Below are 24,054 nucleotides of genomic sequence, written 5' to 3' on the forward strand. Positions count from 1 at the left end.
ATAGTGTAGCAATAATTTAATTTCATAAATAATTACTCGTTTTAGAAATTGTATGACGCATAAACAATGCTCTAAAATACTATGATATGTTTTGTATGAATATAATATGTTGTGGTTATAATAAAAACAATGATAGCAGAAATGCATAATTCTGATTTTGTTTTACGGGTCAGCCATTCCAATTCGCTAGGTTTAGTAATCAACAAAATATCTCTCGCATTACCGTGATTCAGTTCTCACGAAGCTTGACAAATCCAAGATTAAGTTCTGAAACGAGAGTATCTCAAGATGACCCAGAAACCCTATTCTAATTTCCCCTAATTCTCATTTTTAGTATGCAAGTGCAACAAATGCAATTCTCCTGATAGCTTGTACAATAGTTTAACTAGTGAGGCGGTAGTTTGGTGTTTCGCCAACAAATTTAAATGTAGGAAGGCCCTCGTGCATGCAAAGGGTAGACAAGATGCCTGTTAATGAAACAATTTCATTATTTTAGTAAACTTTATCAACAGAAAAAGCGAAAAATTCAAAGATGTTAATCAAACATCCACGTGAATTTTTAATTTATATATCGCCTCGCACGAACGAAAACTAATTTATTAAAAGTGAAATGTAAAAGATTGCTATGCGGTGTATCGATCGTGTGGATGCGCTATCTGCCCCACACCTCGAATCCGGCCGTATTATTGTCGTGACCCAAGCCTGTGATTATGAAAAAAGTAATTTACGCGCGAATGTCAAAATTGAAAATGGAACGTCACGCCAATTTTGGATTTATGTCAACTTGTTTTTTTTTATTACTAGTTATTACTACAGAGGTTGTTACGGATTTTAAATGCAGCACAAAGACTGAAAATTTTGTTATATTCTTCGGATTTTTAGCGTATTCTCAGGTTTTTGTCGATGAGTGCGTCATTTTTACCAAAAATAAAATATTTATGTGTGTCATATGAAAGAGTTAAAGAAATAAATCTTTTTGTTCACTGAACAATTAAAATTTAAAGGTATTAGTTACACGAAATTATTTTAAAAATTATTATGATATGATTATAATAATAGTACTTAAACCTATTGAGACTAGAAAGCAAATAAACGCTTGTTGGTTCAATTATAATAGGGATCTACTAATTAATTAACTATTGAAACAAAACTATATCAATATTTGGATTAAATTCATGATTGAAGATTATAATTGAAAGCAAACAATGCGACTGTTATATTATCGTATTTATTTAAAGTATTATTGGCTTTTCAACCTGGTATTACAATAATTGATACTCAATGATTTTATGGTAAGGATATCATTAAATTTTATTTGTCAGTATATCTGTATAGTGTATATTTTTTCAAAAACTTCTTAAGCAAACTGCAAGATTTTGGCAAATTAAAACATTATTTTTGAGATCTCGATCGATGTCGCTTATTGTGGATAAATGCACGTTCCACGTTGTTTATTATGTGAGCACATCAAAAATATTTTTTTGTTAAGAAACAAAAAAATATTTTCTATTAATCCTTATAAATCTTTTTATCTTAAAAAAATAATGAGACCATTTAAATAAATAAATACAATAATAATTGATAAGAACCAATTATTTTAAAGCAATTTACAGTGATTGATAAAGCGCGTTTACATTATCAAAATTAACTAAATCAATCTAGCGTTGTTTGTGGTACATAATTAGTGAAATTGCGTTATCAAAATTTATCACAGCTGATAAACATGTTAATTAAAACTAACTAGATATTATCGGGGCTTGTTAACGAACTCGTTAAAATTATATCGTTTTAAATTTTGCGTTTTTAAACTTTTAATTAATTCTTCCTGATGAAGTTGTGCTCATTGTTAGAAGTTGAAATGAATACTGTGAACGTGTCCTGATTTTTAATTTTTAAACTGCGAACGTTTTTTTTCTTTTTACTTTCTAACCGGCCGGATACAAGTACGATCGAGCTATTCGTGTGCTCTATGGCTATTGTAAGTTTTTTTTTATTTTACTTTCTTTATGGTTACGAATTTTTGGATTTTAATTTGTACGCATTATGGATTCTTATTCTTATTCATTTAGCAAATTTAAATTATAAATGGTTAATACGTTTGTTGATTAAATACAGTTCAGTAATTTGATTATTTCTCAATTAATAATTTATAATAATTCTCTATTTGAGTTCATTTAACCCTCAATTAAATTTTTTATCGAATACTGTATTAACTTTGGCATTGGTTTTAATAATTATAAGATGCACTTTACAAACTTAGTCGGACGATGTTCTTGAGTTCTCACTTGACCGGTATCTTACATGCATTTTTCAAGGCTGTGGTCGGATTATAAATAAAATTGATTTTAGCTAAACATGTTACTAATATTATTACTTGAATCATTATTGTTTTTACACAACAAAGTTTGGTAAGTAATTTTGTAACATTCTCTACAAATTGAACAGGTTTCTTAGATATTATAATAGTTTACATTAATTCGTTCATGAATATTTTAGTTAAAATAATTATATTCAGCTTTAGCAAGGCATAAAAGATGCGGTAAAACAAATCGATTAAATCCAATAGATACCCACCGACAATAATTTCACGGGGAGATAAAAAAAAACTTCGTGACAATAATTGAAAATAATATTACTCGACTCTGGCAAATAGCCATGAAGAAAAAAATATTTTGCCGTGCGTGTGCGTAAGTCTGTCCCTGTGTGTGTTACATACTTGTGTGTAAACGCACACAAACAACAGTTGTCCATGTTGAGATAACTGGTGTCATTGACCGCGTGATAAGAAAAAGAGAAAGTTGGACCACGCATCATCGCTTGGAGAAGATCCAAACGGGTCAAGGTTATGAGTTTGTGGGGAAATGATGACGTATGATTGGCATTTGTTATGTAAATATGTTTTCTTTTGTATTGTTTTTGTATGAGTTGTGTGGGGGATGAGTTTGGAAGAAGTTAAGTTTGGCGCACGTAATTTGGCTTGATCGCTGTTTGTTTGAACTTCTTTTATTGATCATCTCTATTTAGTTTTATTTCAATCAATATATATTGAACATCATGTGGTGTAGTCAATATAAATTGATTTTTAAATAAATCCCTACGCAGACATAAATAAGCATTTAGAAACCTTATTACGTATGTAGGTACTTTAGTGTTTAATGATATTTGTATGGAGTTCAAATACCTATATTTCATCATTTTGCGTGGTTGAGTAACACACATTCAAGGATCACACTGGTCGAAATTCGACCTTAGAATGTTTACGACTATCACCTACAGACTGCACTATCGTAATGACACAAACATTCCAAAACTACATTGTAATACATTATCACACAGAACATGCGATGTGATCATGCGACACGTGGAATACTCTAAAACGTATGTGATATTAACATTTTAGAATAATCTACGCATTCTTATATTATTATGAATGCGAAAGTTTGTTTGTTTGTATATCGGTTATATTTTCAAGATTATAAAACGACTATACAGTTTTGAATGCAATTTGTAAATAAAATAGTTGAAGAACAAGAGTCAAATATATGTTAGTTTCTTAAGAGATTTTAGGGCACAGCTGTTAAGGGATATTTTTATTTATTTATTTACACTTTAATGATCTAAGATTTACACTCATATGTATATCAAATTCCATTACAGGATGGACCTATATATGTAATGAATAACAGTAAATAAAATGTATAGTAATAAATGGTTCGACCCTCAATAAATTGTGAAAGTCTACAAGTAAATATAAGTAGTACGTAGGTAGGTTACGCATAGTGTTGATGCATTATGCCATGTGCGAGGTGAGGGCATACATTTTAATTGCGACCGTCTTAACGATTATGTAATTTATTTGTGTTTATAATTGACACATTTTTTGTAAAAGGTTAGTTCATTGTATTAATTGTGTGTGGTTTATAACATGTGGTTAGACCATTTCTTGTAAGATATTTTTCCGCTCCTGTTGGCCTTAGAGTGATGATATTACAAGGTGAAAGGTAAGACGTTTGACAAATTTAGACAGGAGCTTCTACTCATGAAACTGAACAACTTTTGTTCTACAACTTTGCTGAATTCGTAGAAAAAATTTTTAACTTTGTAAGGAAACTTCGCTAATCAGCTGACAGATTTCCATACAAAGTTCAAATTTTTTTCTACGAATTCAGCAAAGTTGTAGAACAAAAGTTGTTCAGTTTCATGAGTAGAAGCTCCTGTCTAAATTTGTCAAACGTCTTACCTTTCACCTTGTATATAGCACATAGCCTTCCTCGATAAATGGGCTATCTAACACCGAAAGAATATTTCAAATCGGACCAGTAGTTCCTGAGAATAACGCGTTCAAACAAACAAACTCTTCAGCTTTATAAAATTAAGTATAGTCTATAAAAAATTGTAAAAAAAGTTTTTTCGGTTCCTATCTCAAAAAATTCAGATGCAAGTACTGTTTTACTTAGATGAATTTACCAGGCTTATTGGTGTAAGGTGAATATATTCGTATTTCCCTAAAGTTTTTACACGTGCAACTGTCATATCTTCAAACAGATCTTGCCAGCGAATGTTTCAGTTTTTCTCTTTACTATATTCGAAGCTTTGACTCGAAAGCTGAACGGTATCGCTAAATAAGCCGTCTACTTGATTAATGGCTGCCCGGCATGAACTTACTCCGATTGCTTTGTGTTGCAGGTAATGGTGCGGTGACGTCATCTGGTGAGCTAATTTTTAGGAAAGACTTTATAATATATATTTTTATTTTTTGTACAAAAATATACAAAATTACATATAGGTAGGTATGTATAACTAATGGTGTTTCTATATTTCGATGTATTTGTCTTAATAACAGCCTTATTATTAAGATTGTTAATTTTAATCGTGTTGATTGTTGACTTACAAAAATATTTTGTAGAGCTATTGAAAATCAATCTTCACAGCTTTGTAATTCATCGAAAAATTTATAGTTGACTAGTGGTCCGCCCTGGCTTCGCCCGTGGTACATATTTCGCAACAAGTCAATAAACTGCGTTAAAAACAACCGACTTCAAACTTGCACTTGCAACATTTACAAATACAGACAAAAATGCTCATAAAATAAAAACTACTGGGCCTATCCGAACAAAAAAAGAATCACGTAAATCGGTTCAGAAACCTCGGAGTAATCGGTGTACATACATAAAAAAAAAACATACCGGCCGAATTGATAACCTCCTCCTTTTTTTTGAAGTCGGTTAATAAAAAGTAGCCTATGTCCTTTCTCGGGTATCAAAATATCTCCATACCAAATTTCATGCAAATTGGTTCAGTAGTTTAGGCGTGATTGAGTAACAGACAGACAGACAGAGTTACTTTCGCATTTATAATATTAGTATCATGGATTTGATAAATATAATATTGCTCAAAAAATATTTAAAAAGTATCAAAAACTAACAGTGTACACAGACCTTATAAAAAAGCACATTGTATACAATCCCTATTGAAAAGGCCGCATCTTGAGTAGCGACTTCACAAATAGAATCAAATCACCTCCCGCACTCAATTGGCTGAGCACGAGCTGGATTGCTTTTTATTTCTACCCTCTTTGTATTCGCGTTCAGTGACTAATGTAGGAGTTTTATTTCTAGTCTGTTTGCGGGTTTAGACTCAGTGTAGTAGAAATCTTTTTTATTTGTATGGTGGGGAGAGGCGCAAGTTTTTTGTGGCATCATAGTTGATCAAACGGCAGAATAAAGAAGGCGTTGTGTTTTTCCTGCAAATGTTAAATTTTCTTTTAGACAATCGAATGACTTTAAAAAAGTTTGCAAAATGAGATTTTGCCTAGCATATAATATTTGTACATAAATTTTGTACATAGAGCTACAAATATTAAATTGTTTCATGTCCCAATAGATTTGATAGAGATATCATGAAAACTGACTCGGGTGAAGAAATGATATGGGTTAAGCTTATTTTCCTTGTCTTGTCTATTTTTATTGATATCACTGGTCTATTTGTAATATAATACTTTTTATTTCTCGAATGGACCTGCTTCCAATACTTTTCGGTTCTTCAATAATGTGAATGGCATTAATGCCATTATATGCCATAACTTTTAAAAGTTATGAATTCGTTGAATACCTTGTTTATGTACCCCTGAAATTATCGTTGATGTTTCTTATTGTTGTTAGTACTTCATGAAAATTTTGACATCTTAATTAATTTTAATATTTTCAGATTTTTATTAAATAACAAAACATAGTTTTTGTTGAACGTTGTTTTTGATATGAAATCTTGGAAATATCAAACATATTCTGCACACGACAGCTTTAAAAAAATTATGTTTTTTCTCAAATATTCGTCAGAAGCAAACGTGAACCATGCACTAGCTATTAACTACGCCTAAATTAAACCTTAGCGCTGCCAATATTCAGCCGACTCGGGTGAACTGAAATTAATACCCGAAGCTTGATAAGTTTCTGTTCTCATGTACGTGAAATTATATCAAAGTGACGTCATCAATCCATTACTAGAACGTAGTACAACTGTATTCATATTCAAATTGTGAAAACGAGCACTTTGATTGATAAATTGGGGTGAATGCGAACTGACAGGCTTGAGGTCTGAATAATGAATTTATGGAATTTAGAAGGCTGGGCACAACGCGGACTCTATCAGAAATTGATAAGGGTCTATTAGTATTCAATAGGAGCGAGGGCGATCTATCAAAGTGCCGCTTTTTGTCACGTCTGCGTTTCTGAAAGCAAATGTTTTGAGCTTATAAATAATTTTCACTCAAACTTCACGTTCAGGCATGTTTTTATCCTGAGTCTGCGGATAAATGAATTTCTACTTTCTTGTCTATACTTTTCTTTGATACGTGATTAAAGTTGGAAGTATTTATTGCGACAAAATTTTCACATCTTTTTGACAAGTTCATTGGAAGCGACAACTTAATAATTTATATATTTTCAAAATAATAGAGATAGGAATAATCTTGCTCATTATTTAGTGGAATTCTATACACATGTCACTATTAATTTATGTTTGTAATTATCGGCCAATATATCGTACATCGTTATGAACTAAAAAACCTTTACAGACAAAAAATCTATAGAAATCCCTCGACAAATGAATCTGGTTTCCAGATTTCAGAACAGAGCATTGCTATTTCACAGTTGCCAAGGCTTAAACAATGGCCTGTTTACGACGCGGCTGCTGAGGTTTGTGTGTAAGAGGATTATTCGTGAGGAGTGCCCTCGGCTGCGGCTTTGCTGTCGATGACCAACAATGCCTCTAACCTTGGGACGTATGACCGATATACCTACGACACTTTTTGTGGGTTTCACGGTCTCTTTATTTAGCAAATTAGAGTGACGTGTGTGGCGTGTTTTGTAGTTTATATTATGGTGTTTTTTTAATTGGTAGTGTAATAAGCAAGAGGAAAGTGTTTTGCATTTTTTAATTTATGATTTCCAGAAAATAGGTACAGTTTCGATGACAAAAAGTTTAAAAAACAATTTATTCGGGATCTTCGACAATTTACAATCCTTTGGTTTATCAAAGGGTACCTTATAAACATAAACAAATAGAACTAGAACAGTATTATCTTCGTCGTCGTGAACATATAATATTTTATATAGTCCATCATAATTGCGTGTAGGTGTCAAAGTTTCTGGCACAATGTTTTCTTTCACCGAATCCGCACATGCAGTTCACTTATAATGCAATTTTAATTCTTATCTCGAACGTTCAATTTTTCTGTGCCATCACTACTTCTATACCGGCACAGAATAACAAAGCAAACATTCAAAACATTTACGAAAATCAATTGTTTCAAAAGGCAAACCGTGGAGCCAAAACGTAGAAAGTTTCCCAAACGATCAGAAAGTATTAAATTTCGCAAATACTTTGATAGAAAGATCCCAGTTGAATTTGGGAACAAGGCAGCATTTGTAATGATTGAAAGGTGGTTCACTATTCGTTAAGGACCACTTGCCGTTTCAAAAGAAGCTTAAACTTTGTCGATGGCTCGTCGACTTGTTGACGAGTTCTTTGGAAATTATCTTTCTGATGAAACCTGGAAATTGTTCGTGGAATTCACGGAATTATGAATAATTTGAATAAGATGTTTTAGTTATTAATGACCTATAAAGTTATGTGTATTGTATCAATTAGGTAACTTGTATATTTATCATCATGTTCTATTTCTCGTCTGCGTAAATGTTTTTGCTTTTAGCTTGTTTAGTTGAAAATATTTCTTCAAATTTCACTCAGAGAAAATGTCGTGAAAATGTATACAAAATTATTCTTTGCTCTCCCAACAACAAACATTGAAAATTGTATGAAAATAGATAAAAACTGTTTTTTGCTTATTAAATTAAAGTTAACGAATTCTCCTGCACGAGAGCGCGCTAGTTTAGAAGAAAAAATAGGTTTAAATTGCTGACACGATTATGCAAATATTGCAAATGGCGGCGAAAGCGCGCGAAAATGTCGCTGAGAAAATATGATTTTTGGGTTTGCACAGATAATCTAAACTTGAAATTTGGTACGAGTACATAAAAAATGTTTTGAAAGATGTTGAATAGTAATTTGTTGTATTTTATTTTATGCATAGGTCTTGTATGTACATACACGTTCTGTAAGTATATTACTCTTAGCGTTTCTAATCATTATGTGTTTTTATATTGCTGTTTGCACATACCTTTGACCTTTACCAATAAGGTAAATATTATATATACCGTATAAACATATATAACAGGTATATAATATAACATATACTGTTTACATTAGTTTAGAGAGATTTTTACGAAGAAGAATCTACTTATCATTAAAAAATGTAGGTACGTACTTCGCGTGAGCGTGACGTGCGTTCCACCTTGAAATACCTCCTAAATAAATTCAATTACCGAAAATCCGCTACACAAAACCTGTTTTATGTTTTCTATTAAAAGCAAAGTGTTATCAGCGCGACACACAAATTGATATACGAGTTTATGACATTTTTTACGTCGCTCGCGTCATGGCGGCCCGTCGCCGACAGATGGCGCGCTAATAAAACTGCAACAACGTGAGCGGCATTTTAAAGCCCGCAAATATAATTTTGCCGTAAAACTTCGTATATTAAAACCCAGTTTCTAGCTATAAATAGGGCGAACTTTACTTTGCATTCATGTGAATAGAACTGGCTTGCATCTAAAGCTCGTATTTTAATCTAGCTAAGTCTAGTTTTAAATTTTAACCGCAGATAATTTCGCATTTATGTCGTACATTAGTGCGCTGATTGTAATTATTGTTTTTGTTTGTTAATGGCTTAAAATTTGCTTAGCTCTGATTTTATCTTGTGCAAAAAATTTAAATGAAATGGGTTCTAATTTTTTATGTTCCGCAAATGATTTTTTGTTTATGTAAACAGTCTGTTTAGTTAATATATTAATAAGTGCTTCGATCATGTGCTGTGACCATCTGAGTAGAACCTAGATAATAACTAAAAAAATATTATAGGTTTCTACTTTTTATAGTAGGTAGGTAAGATATGCTATGCTATGCTTATCAGCTATTACATAAAGAAAGAAAGAAAAATCCTTCTGGATATATTAGTAGAGGCAAATAAATAATTCAGAATTTTCACCTACTCTATAAGTCGGCTGAGAAAATAATATCTCCAGCCGAGATGTATAATATTTACGTTTATCATAACGTAGGTATACAAATTCGTAATAAAATTTTGCAGGCGAGTGGTTCATTCATAAAATTCTAATTTTATTGTTAACGTCCTCGAGCGGAATGAAGAAGATTATTTAGAAGGCCTTGGCAGAATGTCAGTAAGAATATTTACGCATTAAATTATGTGTGTAAATTTGAATTTGAAATAATACCCGTCTATCATAAGGGTAGGTCTTAGGGGTAGGTGCGACATGGATTAATACTACATATTATAACAATAGTAGCCACGTGGGTGATGAACGCTACTTTTTATCAAGAAAAGCGGTAAAGTTTGTATCGGAGTTTCATGAAGGCAGATGTATATTTATTATAAAAAAAAAAACCTCAAATGAAGAGCCTACACCATATTCGATACAAGTTATTAAACAATTGAGTTTCTAATAATTTGACCGCCTATTGATTAAGTTAAATACAATGTGAAGCTTTTAAAATTGAAATGATAAACATTGCATTTGTTTCACGCGGTTGTGTGTACAATCTAGTACATTAAGCTGGATTCCATCTATGCATCTGGGGGCACGGTAGTGCCCCCGCCAAGACGAGCCAAGCGAACAAGCGACGGGCACTACCTACCTTTTCTCGAAGCGCTTCGACGTTTTTTTGAACCCTCATAACTTGGGTTTGGATTATGCTAGATCAACAAAATTTTCGGGATATATTGTCAATAGCGGACTTATTGAACTTAATAAGTTTTAATGACATTAGCTTTTATACTTCAGATTTTATTTATATCTAAAAAACGCTAATTTCGTCACTGACTCACTGATGATCATCAAAATTCTTATGGTATTTCCTAATGTCCTAGAAAGCTGAAATTTTGTATGTAAGCTAGTATTAGCACACAAACAACAAAAAAATTATAAAACTTGTAACTTTCCTCCCCCATCCCCTTAAACTAGGGGATGGGAGATTGTATGAGACCTGTAATTTTAAATTAAATTTTGATGACGCTAGAGGTCTAATCTAATAATCTAAAACTTGGTTCCCCTAGATATATATATATATATATGTTTGTTAAAAAAAAAATTAAAAGTTTAATCGACATATAAAATTTTGTTACAAACAACTTACAAAAATAAATGAAATCCCACCAAAAACATTTTCATGTAAAATGTTGCCAAGACGAGCCCATATGACTCGCACTGTCAAAAAGTTATCAGATCTCATGTAGAGCCAAGCTTCTAACACTACACGCCCTAACTCTACAAGGCCTAACTTCACAAACTCTACACCTTAGTCAAAATATGTGGCTTGGCCGTTCGTTACTACAAGAACTATTGTATAACACAAAAGTTATGATAAGTGAATTAATTTTTCACCTTACGCCGATGTGAATGTAGCGAAATGGCCAAGCCACATATTTTGACTAAGGTGTAGAGTTTGTGAAGTGAGGCCTTGTAGAGTTAGGGCGTGTAGTGTTAGAAGCTTGGCTCTACATGAGATCTGATAACTTTTTGACAGTGCGAGTCATATGGGCTCGTCTTGGCAACATTTTACATGAAAATGTTTTTGGTGGGATATTTTATTCGGTATCCACTGAACTGGCAAATAAGTTTTGTTGTTCAAAATTGATTGTTTTTAATTTAAAAGCTGTGGTCCGGATAGCTAGGAACAGGTAATGCAAATTAGCCACCATGTTGCTAGTTAGTAGTTTTTTAAGTAGACATGGAAGAGCGTTTGTGATTTGCTAATGTCCTCATTTTTAACCGACTTCAAAAAAAAGGAGGAGGTTATCAATTCGGCCGGTATATATATATGTGGGGATGGTGTAAATGAAAAGCCAAATTCGCCCAATCGATTTATTTCCCAGACACCGGTTACATATCAAAAATACATTTCAACCCTCCTCCATTACATCGTACCAAAAAAACACAAAGTCAAGTCATAGACAACCAAAAATCTACAGTCTACAGATAACATGTCCACAGATTAAATAATAGAAAAACACAGACTAAAAATAAAACTAGTAATCATGAAATACATCTTAATATTTTATCCTATTCCCACACGGTCATCCTGCAGAATCATCTGTCCCAGATGAGTCAACAGTCGCTACCCATGGCTTCATCATGTCAGCTGAGCTTGAGGTTCTCAGAGGGCCTTCACCCTGACCTATCATCTTCCTTAAATTATATCGTTCATTTCTCTTCTTCTCAATAACTTCATACGGGCCGAGGTATTTTGGATAAAGTTTATAACCTTGTACAAATTGTGTCCTTTTAATCGCTACTAAATCACCTACTTCGTAATTGTTTGACTTCTTTCTCCTTTTATTATAATTTTTAATGTTTTCATCCTGTATATTCTGAATATTTGCTTTCGCCATCCTTCTTAGTTCTTCACGGTCGTTGTAAAAATGTTGCTGAAACTCTTCTTGTATTTTCTGAGGTACAACCATTAATTTATTTCCATCCTTAATCTTCCATAACATTCCATTCTCTAAAACATAGTCATCATAAGATTCCTTTTCTAATACTTTCTTTATTAGTTTTATTTGCAGATCATCATCTTGAGCTCTTCGCAGGCGTGCTGCGGTATCGGTAAGTACAATTATATTCTTTATAGGCTGTCGGCTGAGAGCATCTGCATGTTTCATCCTTGCTGCAGGCCGATGTTCAATCGTGTAGTCATATTCTTCAAGTAAGAGCGCCCAGCGAGCTACTCTCGGAGGTAAGTCTTTTTTCTGCAATGTCATAGTCAAGGCGGAGCAGTCTGTAACAATTTTAAATTTAATACCTAGCAAGTATACTCTAAACTTTTTAACAGCTTCAACAATAGCTAATATTTCTAAATAATAACTGTGATACTTTTTTTCAGTAGCGGATGTCTTCTTGCTCATGTAGTAAACGGGATGCATCTTATTATCTGTTAAACTCCTTTGCAATAATACAGCACCATATCCTTCAGCACTTGCATCTGTGTGTAGTTCTGTTTCTAAATTCGGATCATAAATCTTCAAAACTGGAGATTGACATAAAATAAACTTTAATTTCTGAAATGCTTTTTCACAGTCTAAGTTAAAATTAAAAACAGTACCTTTCTTTAGTAAATCAGTCAGAGGTTTTGCTATTAAAGAATAATCCTTTATAAACTTTCTAAAATAACCTGTTAGTCCGAGGAAACTTTGAAGTGACTTTATATTGTGAGGAGTCTGAAAATGTTCTACAGCGGCAATTTTCTCCACTGAAGGTTTAATTTCACCTTCTGAAACAATATAACCCAAGTAATTAATACTTTTTTGCATAAAATAACATTTATCCCAGTTAAATAATAAACCATACTCTTCAGCTCTGTCAAATACTTTTTGTAAATTAACAAATCCTTCCTCTGCAGATTGAAATGGTAAAATGAGATCGTCAAGATATGATAGAACAATACCATCCACAATAAGATCCTGAAAAATATCATTAATAAATCTCTGAAAAACAGAAGGAGCAGTGCATAAGCCAAAAGGCATCTTAATGAATTCATATTGACCTCGTGGTGTTACAAATGATGTATACTTCTGACTATTAATATGAACATTCACATGTAAAAATCCATTTTTTAAATCAAGCGAGGTAAACATTTTTGCATAAGTTAATCTGTCTAATTGATCTTCAATGAGTGGTAGTGGATATCTTTCTTTAATAATCTTCTTATTCAATTTCCTGTAATCAACACACAATCTATAGTTTCCATTCTTCTTTTTTGCAAGCACAATTGGACTAGCATAATCAGACTTACTTGTTTTTATTATTCCTTCATCAAGCCATTCTTTAATCTGTTTGTCAACAATGTTAAGCTCCAAAGGTGACAATCGTCGTGGATTCTGATAAACTGGTACATCATCGGTTAATAATATTTTAAGTTTTACATTTGATGCTTTAGTACATCTTTTGGGGTTATATTCTTTTATAATATTCTGTATTTTATTCTTATATTCTTTGTTTTCAATATTTGTGATATCTTCATTTTCATTCTCTAGCATTGTAAGGTGTAATATTCTTGTTGCAGTGATAGTTCCAGATTTAAAATTGATTTCTACTTCTTTCAGTACAGGATTTCCTAATATAATGTTGACAGGGATAGCGCCATCATCAACAACATAAAATAAAGTTTCAAAATAACAATCATCAATTTCAATTTTTGCTGTGAAAGATCCTTTTGTATAAATTTCCTTTTCAGCTATTCCAGTTAAAGTTTCTGTTGTTCCTGAACTATAAGATAACAATTTTTCACCTTGAATCTTCCTAAAATAAGACATAATTATTAAATTAGCATCGCTTCCGGTATCAATCAGGGCTTCTACATCAATATTATTTATTTTCAGCTTCTTGAAAGGTCTCACATCAATATTATTTTTAGTTGACATAATTTCCAAACTCTTTTTTATACTTTTAGAACATTCAGTTGATTTATGGCCAAACAAGTTGCATTTAAAACATTTAATGCCTTTAGTACAATTAGGCGACTCATGATCTAAATCTCCACAATTGAAACATCTCTTTACTCGTAGTGTTTTTTGAATTTTCATGCCAATGGACTTTGATACTGAATTACTTTGAATCTTATTAGGTGAATATGATTTTTTCTTAATTTCTGAATAAATGTCTAATTTCTTTCTGAATTCTTTAATGTTACAAGCGCCATATAAAATATTTTTGTTGGACTCACTGTCTTTAATACCGTCGATGACATATTCCATCAGGGCTTCATCTTCAACATTCCCAAGTACTGCAAGTTCCTTCATATGTAAAAAATATTGCTGATGAGTCTCATTCATCTTCATCCGGCGAGTTGAAAGTCTCTTGTGAACAGTTGCACTGTTCAACTTCTTACCAAATTCCTCACGGAGCTCAGACTTAAGTGTATCCCACGTGGTGGTCCCACTTAGTGAACGTAAAAATAGCTTGGCGGTTCCCGCGAGAAGCCGCTTCGAAAATATGAGTTTTTCTATTTCGCCCCATTGCATTAAAGAGGAAATATCTTCAAAATCTTTTACGAATGTTTCGATGCCATAGGCATCATCACCCGAAAATGGCGTCATTGATTTCTCTAAGTCATTGAAGGAAATACGTGGCGATGGTTCACCACAATCATCATCATCTTTTACTCGTTTCGGCGGCATGTTGAATAATGTAAATAAAAAGTTTTATAGTCATCAAGTCGTAATCGTATAATCATAAGCTTCTTTAAATCTTAGTCTTCGTTCGTAATTCGTAAATTCATAATCAGGTTAAATCACCGGCATCATAGTCTTCGTCTGTTTTTTCTTTATTCCACCATCCCGTATCCCGGACGAGCCCCCAAATTATGTGGGGATGGTGTAAATGAAAAGCCAAATTCGCCCAATCGATTTATTTCCCAGACACCGGTTACATATCAAAAATACATTTCAACCCTCCTCCATTACATCGTACCAAAAAAACACAAAGTCAAGTCATAGACAACCAAAAATCTACAGTCTACAGATAACATGTCCACAGATTAAATAATAGAAAAACACAGACTAAAAATAAAACTAGTAATCATGAAATACATCTTAATATTTTATCCTATTCCCACATATATATTTTTTTTCATGTATGTACACCGATTACTCCGAGGTTTCTGAACCGATTTACGTGATTCTTTTTTGTTCGATGGGGGATGGTGTCGAATTGGTCCCATAAAAATTTTATTCGGATAGGCCCAGTAGTTTTTATTTTATGAGCATTTTCGTCTGTAGGTATTTGTAAATTTTGCAAGTGCAAGTTTGAAGTCGGTTGTTTTTAACGCAGTTATCACTTGTTAAACTATTCATTTTTCTTATTTCATATTTGTCATGGAGTTAAGTTTTTGTAAAAATTTCGTTTCAAAATTACTTTTTGTCAAAAGCATTGCCGCGTGTGCTTTAACCTGCTGATTTTGGTGTCGAAACAAAACATACACATATTACTTACTGTGCATTATTACATTTTAATCCCTATTTAAGAATTAAGGAATAATACAAAAGGACGTATAACAATCATTCTAGACATTTCCAAAACGCATGTTCCCGCCATTTTCCTGCACGCATCAATATGGCCGCTTGTCGCTTCCATTATGATATTTGAAGAAAATATAGCAATATTCGTGAGACGTAATAAAACCTGAGCGGCCTCCCGTTTTATGAAGCCCCATTTGCCGAGAGGTTTTTGAGTGAAATGATACCTACGCTTGCAAATATGCCGTGTACGAAATGATTTTAATAAAAATGCTTTACGGCCAGTCGTGTATACGTGGAACCTCAATTTGTTCGTGGTTAAGATGAGTTTTATCTAAATTGTTGGCTTGGAGAAGATTTATTTTTATTTCTTAATGAGCGTGATGACCAGAAGCTTAAAATGCGCTCCTGTGAATATTGTAGAAGCAACTATAGTAGGTACGGGCCTATGTTTATGGTTTTCTCAATAAAGATTGTAGATAACTGTTTGTAAATGCAAACAGGTTGTGAAAACGGTAGAGTTTTCCTTGTTTAAAAGTTTTCCAGATATAAATTTGTAATTTCTAAATGAAGACGAAATTTATTGCAATTTAAACTAAAACCCATCTCTACCAGGTTAAGCACTATTAAAGCTTAGGCCTGTTATTTCAATATCTTAGAAAAACGTTAGAATTATATGTATTTGACGTTTATTTATTATCCTTAGAGTCAGATGAGACCCAGTTGTCTTATAACGGCGACTAATGGTCGGGACATGCAGCCATTGCGTCGGCACTGACTTTAATAATGCTCTTTATATGGGAATATTTGAACACGTACAAATCGGGATAATTGTGTTCCCGGCGCCGTCTGTGCTTTATTTGAGATTTCTTTGCTATCTACGGTTTGCTGTGTGTACGTATGGTACTCATATACTGAATTAATTTGACTTTTGATCCATGTATCGTGTATATATGGTCTACTAGATTTCCGCCCGCGGCTTCGCCCGCGTTTGCAAAGGAAAACCCGCATAGTTCCCGTTCCGTTCCGTTCCGTTCCGGGATAAAAACTATCCTATGTGTTAATCCAAGTTACATTTCATTGTAATCGGTTCAGTAGTTTTTATGTGAAAGAGTAACAAACATCCATACATCCATACAAACTTTCGCATTTATAATATTAGTAGGATGACCTATGCTATGTATCAGGAAACTAGTCCTCACTTGCGTTCCACTGCACGCATCGCAATGAAAATACAGTTTACAAATCTGCATCGTAATACGGAGGTAACGATATAATACTACATAATATGTATTTTATTTGGAGGGCACTTTAAATAATACGTAGAAGACAACACACTGTATTTTATTAAATTATAGAATAATATCCTACCCATATTACCCATTATGAATAATATACGACTACTCTATTGCGTCTGCAATATAAAGTATAAACTTCTACAACATACATTAATGAGCTAAAATGAAAAATCTTCGCGTTGTAACTCGGCGTTTCTCACATAAATCTCTTGTAAATGACAACTGGCTTTCACATTATATCCCCGTGCGAAATAATAAACAAGGAAAAATAATTTATGACCTCGCCTTAATATTAAGGACTTGTGGACATGTCATCAATTGTGAAAAAGTGTATTCTACCTACTGTTATTACAGTTTGAGTAAATCTTAGAATTTAAATCACAATCTCTACATTATTTAAATCTTACTGCATAAATTCATTTTATCAACAAAAAATGGCTTGTAACTCTAAAATCTAAAAATAAGTATATAGTAGTTTTACTAACACTAGAATAAGTACTACTACTAACAATATATGGGCAATGCTGCCTGATATAAATAAATAAAATTAAAATAAATCATAAAAATATTGTGAAGACGCAACCTTATAAGAATATGGCGATTGAATTTTATAAATTATTGATTGTTGCAAATAATTTCATGTAAAAAGAAACAAAAATCGAAAATAACGGTTGACATTCCAGACATGAGACAACCCTCATATTTTTATTGACTCTTTTTATATCTAAAGGTTTCAATCACGTTCCTTTATCCTACAACTAAATAAATACAATCTATTAGGACAATAGTATTTTGATTGCCATGTAACACGCGTTTCGCAAATTACATTTTGGCGCCAAATATACGGCATCATTGATCGGTTCCCGCCAAATTGTTACAATCTTGTTTTGTCAGAATGTTCTGGAAAAGCCTCTTATTGAATAAAAAGCTCTTCGATCGTAATCGAGGTTCCTGTGGAATTTCTGATATGACAGGGTAAAACAATTCGTCTTATGAGTCAATTATGTGCGAATTTGTTGGTTCTAATATTGTTTCCAAGGGCGGATCCAGCTTTAGTGCCAGGGGGGGGGGGGGGTCACATAGTCGTCAAAAAAAACGAGTTTTAAGTTAAAGTTTAAAAAAAACCGGCCAAGTGCGAGTCGGATTCGCGCATCAAGAATTCCGTAACTACAACCATTTTTATATGTTTTAACTTTAAATAATTTTTGTAATTTTTCCATTATCTGTGTTATGAGACAACCTACAAAAATTTCAAGATTCTCCGATCCCGGGAAGTACCCTGTAGGTTTTGATTCCAGGCGACATTTGCGAATGTCGAAAATTTTCAGCATAAACAGCTGTATCTTTTTCAATGCGTTTGCTACTAGGTTGATTTATTCACATGGCTTTATTCGCATGGAACAATAGAGTCGAGTATTCAATATGAATTTCAGCATGATACCTCCACCTGTTCATGAGAAAATGGGTTCTAGAAAGGGTAAGAGGAGGCAATTTCGAAAACAATCGGTTGACGTTGATCTCTTTTTCCACCTATTGATATTTAAAATTGTAAAAAAAAAATCATTTAAAAAAGTATAGAAGGATAATTCCATCGTTTTTCGCAATTATTCCTATATCTGTGTTATCAAATGTTACTATGTAGTATATGTACCAAATTTCATGACTCTGTGTACACGGGAACTATCCTGTAGGTTTTGATTTCCTTGAGAATATCGAAATTTGAAAAAAAAAACAGCATTTACGGATGATCTTTTGATCGGGTTGGCTTAAGGCTTAAGATTTTTTTTAAATAAAAAACACTGTTATGTAATGTGAAAAAATCTAACGTATAAGTCAACGTAATTAAAAGATACAGCCGTTTATACTGGAAATTACCTACCGATAACCGAAAATTTTGACATTCGCAAGGGAATTGTTGAGGAAATAATTCACCTTCATGGTACTTCCCGTTAAGGCCGTGTACGCGGTCCGTGCGCTGTTTGGCTCAAATATGTGATTTTTCAAACCAGATTGTCCATCAACGACTTATCTTACAAACATATGAATTACTAATAATTTGAGGAAATTTTATTGTCTATATAGTTAGTTAAGAGTTTATTTCAATTAATACAGTATTTGTGAATACCATCAAGATAACTGAGCCGATGATTACTTGATTTCACTTTTAGTGTCAATTTCGAAGCTAAAAATATCTGAAATTGCTGACAGATCTAACACACATTTTTTTTTAACTAACTGCAAAAATCCTTATTAAAATAGTTAGTTAAAAGATTTTTTTATTTTGGATTCCTAACTTACGAAATTAAAATCCGAACAATGTGAATTTTTTTAGAAATTATAGTCGACAAAATGATTATTTTCACCAAGATATTTGACTTAGTTGAATATAATTTATACATATTGCAATAAAAGAACGTCTTACTTATAAGATAAAATTTAAAAAATCAACTAAGGTACCTCTATTATTTTTCTACAATTTTTTTAAAGTACTATAAAACACTGCGCGTGACCCGAATAAAATCACACTGCACGTGACACTGCAAACAGTTCCGCGCTTGCCCCATCCTACTCCCGCCGTTGTGTTAATTGGGAGTTATTTGCGAATACGCTTGAGCGCTCTACGCCCTCACGCGCGGTTTCAAGCGCCGAGGACGTGGAGATATTCGCAAATGGCTTGCATGAAGCACTCAAGTCCGCTCTTTCCCAAGCCACGACACTTAAACCGTCCACTTCCATACTCCCCCCCATTCCCGCTCACATCAAAGCCCTCATCCAGAAGAAGCGAGCTCTGCGACGGCAGTGGCAGCATTCGCGCTGTCCCACCCTCAAGCGGCAACTTGCTCGCTTGCGAGAGCAAGTTAGCGATGCGCTTGAGGCGAACAGGATCGAGGGCTGGCACCGTGCGATCGACTCGGCCGCCGAGGACTGGCCCTCGCTCCACAACCTCTGTCGCAGGCTTAAATCTTCAACTGCCCCCGCGCGCCCACTCACCGATTCCGCGGGTAATTATATATACGCCCCTCAGGGTCGCGCTGACTTGTTCGCCGAACATCTGGCACAAGTTTTTCAGCCGAACCCCCTGACGCCGTCGAGCGCCGCCCACGCAGCAGTGGTGAACGAACACCTGTCAGGTTTTCTAGCATCACCTATACCGCCCGCTGAGGAAGTATTCTTCACCTCCCCGTCCGCCGTCCGCCGTGCGATTTCGCGTACAAAGTTGCGCAAAGCGCCCGGTGAGGACGGCGTGACGAACGAATCCCTCCGCCACCTCCCCCGTAAAACAGTCGCGGCTTTGTCGCGGCTGTTTAACGGTATATTGCGCACCGGCCATTTCCCTTCAGTGTGGAAAACCGGTCGCGTAATAATGATCCCGAAACCCGGCAAGAATGCCTCCTTAGCGGGCAGTTATCGACCCATCACCTTGTTGAGCACAGTCTCCAAGGTGTTCGAGTCACTACTGCTGCCTATGCTGCGTCCGTACGTGTCGCCGCGCGCTGAGCAATTCGGCTTTCGCTCGGCACATAGTACCACCCTTCAGATATCTAGAGTATTGCACCATGTTAGCTCCGCCTTGAACAGGAATGAGAGAGCGGTCGCAATATTTCTAGATATCGAAAAGGCTTTCGACCGCGTCTGGCACGAGGGTCTTATATATAAGATCCTTACCACTACCCAGTGTCCCGCGCGGCTTGTGAAGATATTGCACTCCTTCCTCACGGACCGCTCCTTTCACGTTTCCGTGTCCCCCGCCATTTCCCGAAACCACTCTGTGCAGGCGGGTGTCCCGCAGGGCAGCTGTTTATCGCCCGCGCTTTACTCCGCCTACACAGATGACTTCCCTTCCCCCGCGCTAAACTCTAATCAAATCCTCGCACTATATGCCGACGATGTAGCTTTGATCGCCGCATCGTTGAATACAACGCATGCGATGGTTAAGGCGCAACGCTGGCTCGATGAGTTGCCTGCGTATTTCGAGCGTTGGCGGATATCTGTCAACGCGCGAAAGACACAGGTGATTCGGTTCGGTGGTTTGACCCCCTCCCACCAACTCACTTTGGCTGGTGAGCAGATCCCATGGTCCGATACTGTCCTTTACCTAGGTGTAACTATTGATTGCAGGCTTCGCTTTAACAGCCACGTGAAGCAGGTAATCAACAAGTGCAAAGCCGCCCACGCCATACTTCGTCCGGTGTTATACTCTGAACTCCCGCTGCGTATAAAGGTAAGCGTTTATAAAACCTACCTACGGCCGCTCCTCACGTACGCTGCGCCCGCCTGGTATGTGTATGTGTGTGAAAGCCTGCGCCGCAGAATGCGCGCGCGGCAGTCACTCGCATTACGCGCTATCGCCGGCGCGCCGAGGTATGTGAGAAACGAGCTAATACGTAGCGATCTCGGTGTAGAAACGCTGGATGAGTTTATCCTTCGTCTCTCCCAAAATATGTTCTCGCGGGCGGACGCTTCCTCTCATCACCATCTCCGAGAGATTGCTCCGCACCGCGCCATTCCCGGGTCGCGTCGTCCAAATCCGCGCGACCTACTACCACCCCCCTCTCCTAAGGCGTCCACAGCGCCCTCCCACCAGCCGACGTTGGAAACAGCGTCGGTATCCAATCTAGCGCTTCCAGCGCCACCTGCCGCCCACGCACTCTGTGCGCCCCTTACTATTCCCTCCTACCAAATCCACTCCCACGCGCAAATAGCGCAATCCCTTATAATACCCCTACCCACGCAAGCCCCGCCTGCGACGGCGCACTCTACCGCGCCGTCTGTCGCCTCACCCTGCATAACTCCTACACAATCGGTACACAACGTACCCAGCCACTCCCACGCCTATCCCCACGCGCAATTGGCGCTTCCTACCTCACCAATCGGTTTTGTGTCGCTCCCGGGTTCCTTGTCCGTCCCCGGCCTAAAAAGTTCTGGCCGGGCTCGTAAAACCAAACACAGGTCGGTCGAGTCTTCGCAAAATGCGAAAAGGTTTAAAGCTTCTGAGTCGGGCACAGTCTCCTATACTGTGCCCCAAATACCTAAACAGGGCGGTTCGCCCCCACAGTAACCCGCCCGTATTAGCGGGCGGCGCTATCCACCTGCTGCAGGGGGCTTCCCGCCCCGATCAGCATTCCCCACGCAGCCTCCTAACGGAGGCCGCGTGTGTGAAGACCCACTCGTCGTCGTCGAATAAAATCAGTCGGCAGCGAGCCTTTCCTGAGAGAGGACATGTTGCTCGGCGCTCTCCTGTGGACCTATGCTGTTCATAGTAAAAGGATAGCGCAAGCCGCGATCTATCGTAATAGATCGCGGAGATTTTGACTTGCGTTAAATTGAATAAGCCCTCTTAACACAGTCTTGAAATTTAGTAAAAAGTAACGTCTTATAGCACAGATATAGGAATAATTGCGAAAAACATGATCTTTTTATTACATTAAATAAAAAATATATATTTTTTAATAGATAGATAGTTTTTAGCTTACAACCCACAACGGGAATCAAAACCTACAAAGTACTTCCCGTGAACACCGAGTCTTGAAATTTGGTTAAAATCACGTCTTAAAGCACAGATAAAGAAAATAATGCTAAAAACAAAATTTAAAGATACCTACAACATAATAAAAAAGATTGGTTTGTTCGGAGTCCTCGGGGCGCGAGTCTGACTCGCACCCGGCCGGGTTTTTTCCTAATTTTAGTGTATTTTCTATTGTTATTTACCATTTATTGACTTGATATCTAAATTTTTGTCTTATTTAGTTAAAAAAAAAATTGTAATTTTACCTACGTCTTATCGACGAACGGGATATTTCGATATTTGAGGTTTTGTGAGAAAAGTGTAATATTTAGCAAAAGTTGTGAAAAATATTTTAATTACCCACAACTTTACCATTAATCTTTATTCCGCAGTTATAGTTTATTTCGAAAATCGAGAAAACTTGTTTTATGATCTTAAATCCCGACCCCAGATCGACCGTAATTAACTTTTTCTCTAATTTTTGTTATATTCTCTAACGTTTGTATATCTCTAACGTATGTATTTCAATGCTCTATATTACTTTTATGTTTCAAAAGTTAATAAAAACATCATGATAAACGATATTCATTTGTTTGCCCAGGGGGGGTCATGACCCCATGACCCCCCCCCTGGATCCGCGCTTGATTGTTTCTATATTTGGAGACGCGGTTATTGTATTTGTTCTAAGTTCTTGACGGTTCTTGGGCCGTTTTTATTAGATTTTTTTTAACAAAAGTTAAAAGAAATAGTCCAACTCAAACTGCTTAACTTTTTAACTAGGCCTTGTAAATGCTATTTGAGTAGATAAATTATTGTAATGCGATACCAATTTATTTATAGTTTTTAAAATGCGTTAATCTTTAAAAAAATATATTTTGACGATAAGAATAATTTGTGTACATAAGGATTAGTTGCTGAATTAAATTATTTGATTTTGAATTTGGAAAATCATGATTAAACTAAACGTTTCTAAGAAACGTTTATTTGTATATTTACATAAATATTTGTTCTTTGTTATAACAATAAAATAGTTTTATCATATCCACGGAAGCCAGTACCTTAGTAGGTATTCGGATGGATAAAAAATACTTATTCTATTTTTTCCCTCAGAACCTTATCAAAAGGGATAAAGCCAATAAGCCGGGGCCAAGGTCCGCGTCCCATTTGCCATAATATGATTTGTGGGACGCGTTGGGACAACTTATTTTGAGACGAATGACGTGAGGGCATAGATAAGGAGGAAGGTTAGTTTGGTATTTGTGGAAGCTTTGTTTTATTTTGTTTGCCAATTTAGTTTTCCAATACGGTATTTTTTGTGATTGAATACTGATCCTTATTAAATATGTAGGTTATTAAAACATTGTTTAAATACATAGATTTTAATTTTTATTTTATATTAGCATGTGGTGAGGTTGTAGAAGGGAAACGTCTCTAATAACAACAGGAGGCACAGCTAGTTCAACATAGATGATATAATAAGATTGTCGGAGATATAATAACAGTAGCTGCCCATGTTTTTTTTTGTAGGTAGATCTATAAAAAAAAAACAAACAAATATTTCCGTTTACAAATTCACCCTTATTGCATTAGGGTAAAATTGTGTG

At 35.4% G+C, this 24,054-nt stretch overlaps 1 protein-coding gene and 2 long non-coding RNA genes across 4 annotated transcripts in view; 2 read left to right on the forward strand and 1 right to left on the reverse strand.

Moving 5' to 3' along the window:
- LOC123697070 (syntaxin-binding protein 5) overlaps nucleotides 1–24,054 on the forward strand; it is a 220,656-nt gene that overhangs the window by 21,262 nt on the left and 175,340 nt on the right. The gene's annotated exons all lie outside the window — the stretch shown is intronic.
- Nucleotides 1–24,054, reverse strand: part of LOC123696688 — a 62,831-nt gene that overhangs the window by 16,007 nt on the left and 22,770 nt on the right. The window lies entirely within an intron of this gene.
- The window catches only part of LOC123696686, a 114,785-nt gene continuing 92,597 nt past the window's right edge, over nucleotides 1,867–24,054 (forward strand). For both annotated transcript variants that reach the window (XR_006752113.1, XR_006752112.1), the window contains exons 1-2: nucleotides 1,867–1,978; nucleotides 4,687–4,710. This is a non-coding gene — a long non-coding RNA (uncharacterized LOC123696686). The remainder of the gene's footprint in view (nucleotides 1,979–4,686; nucleotides 4,711–24,054) is intronic.

This window comes from Colias croceus, chromosome 13 (genome assembly GCF_905220415.1).
Source record: "Colias croceus chromosome 13, ilColCroc2.1".
Classification (NCBI taxonomy): Eukaryota; Metazoa; Arthropoda; class Insecta; order Lepidoptera; family Pieridae; genus Colias; species Colias croceus.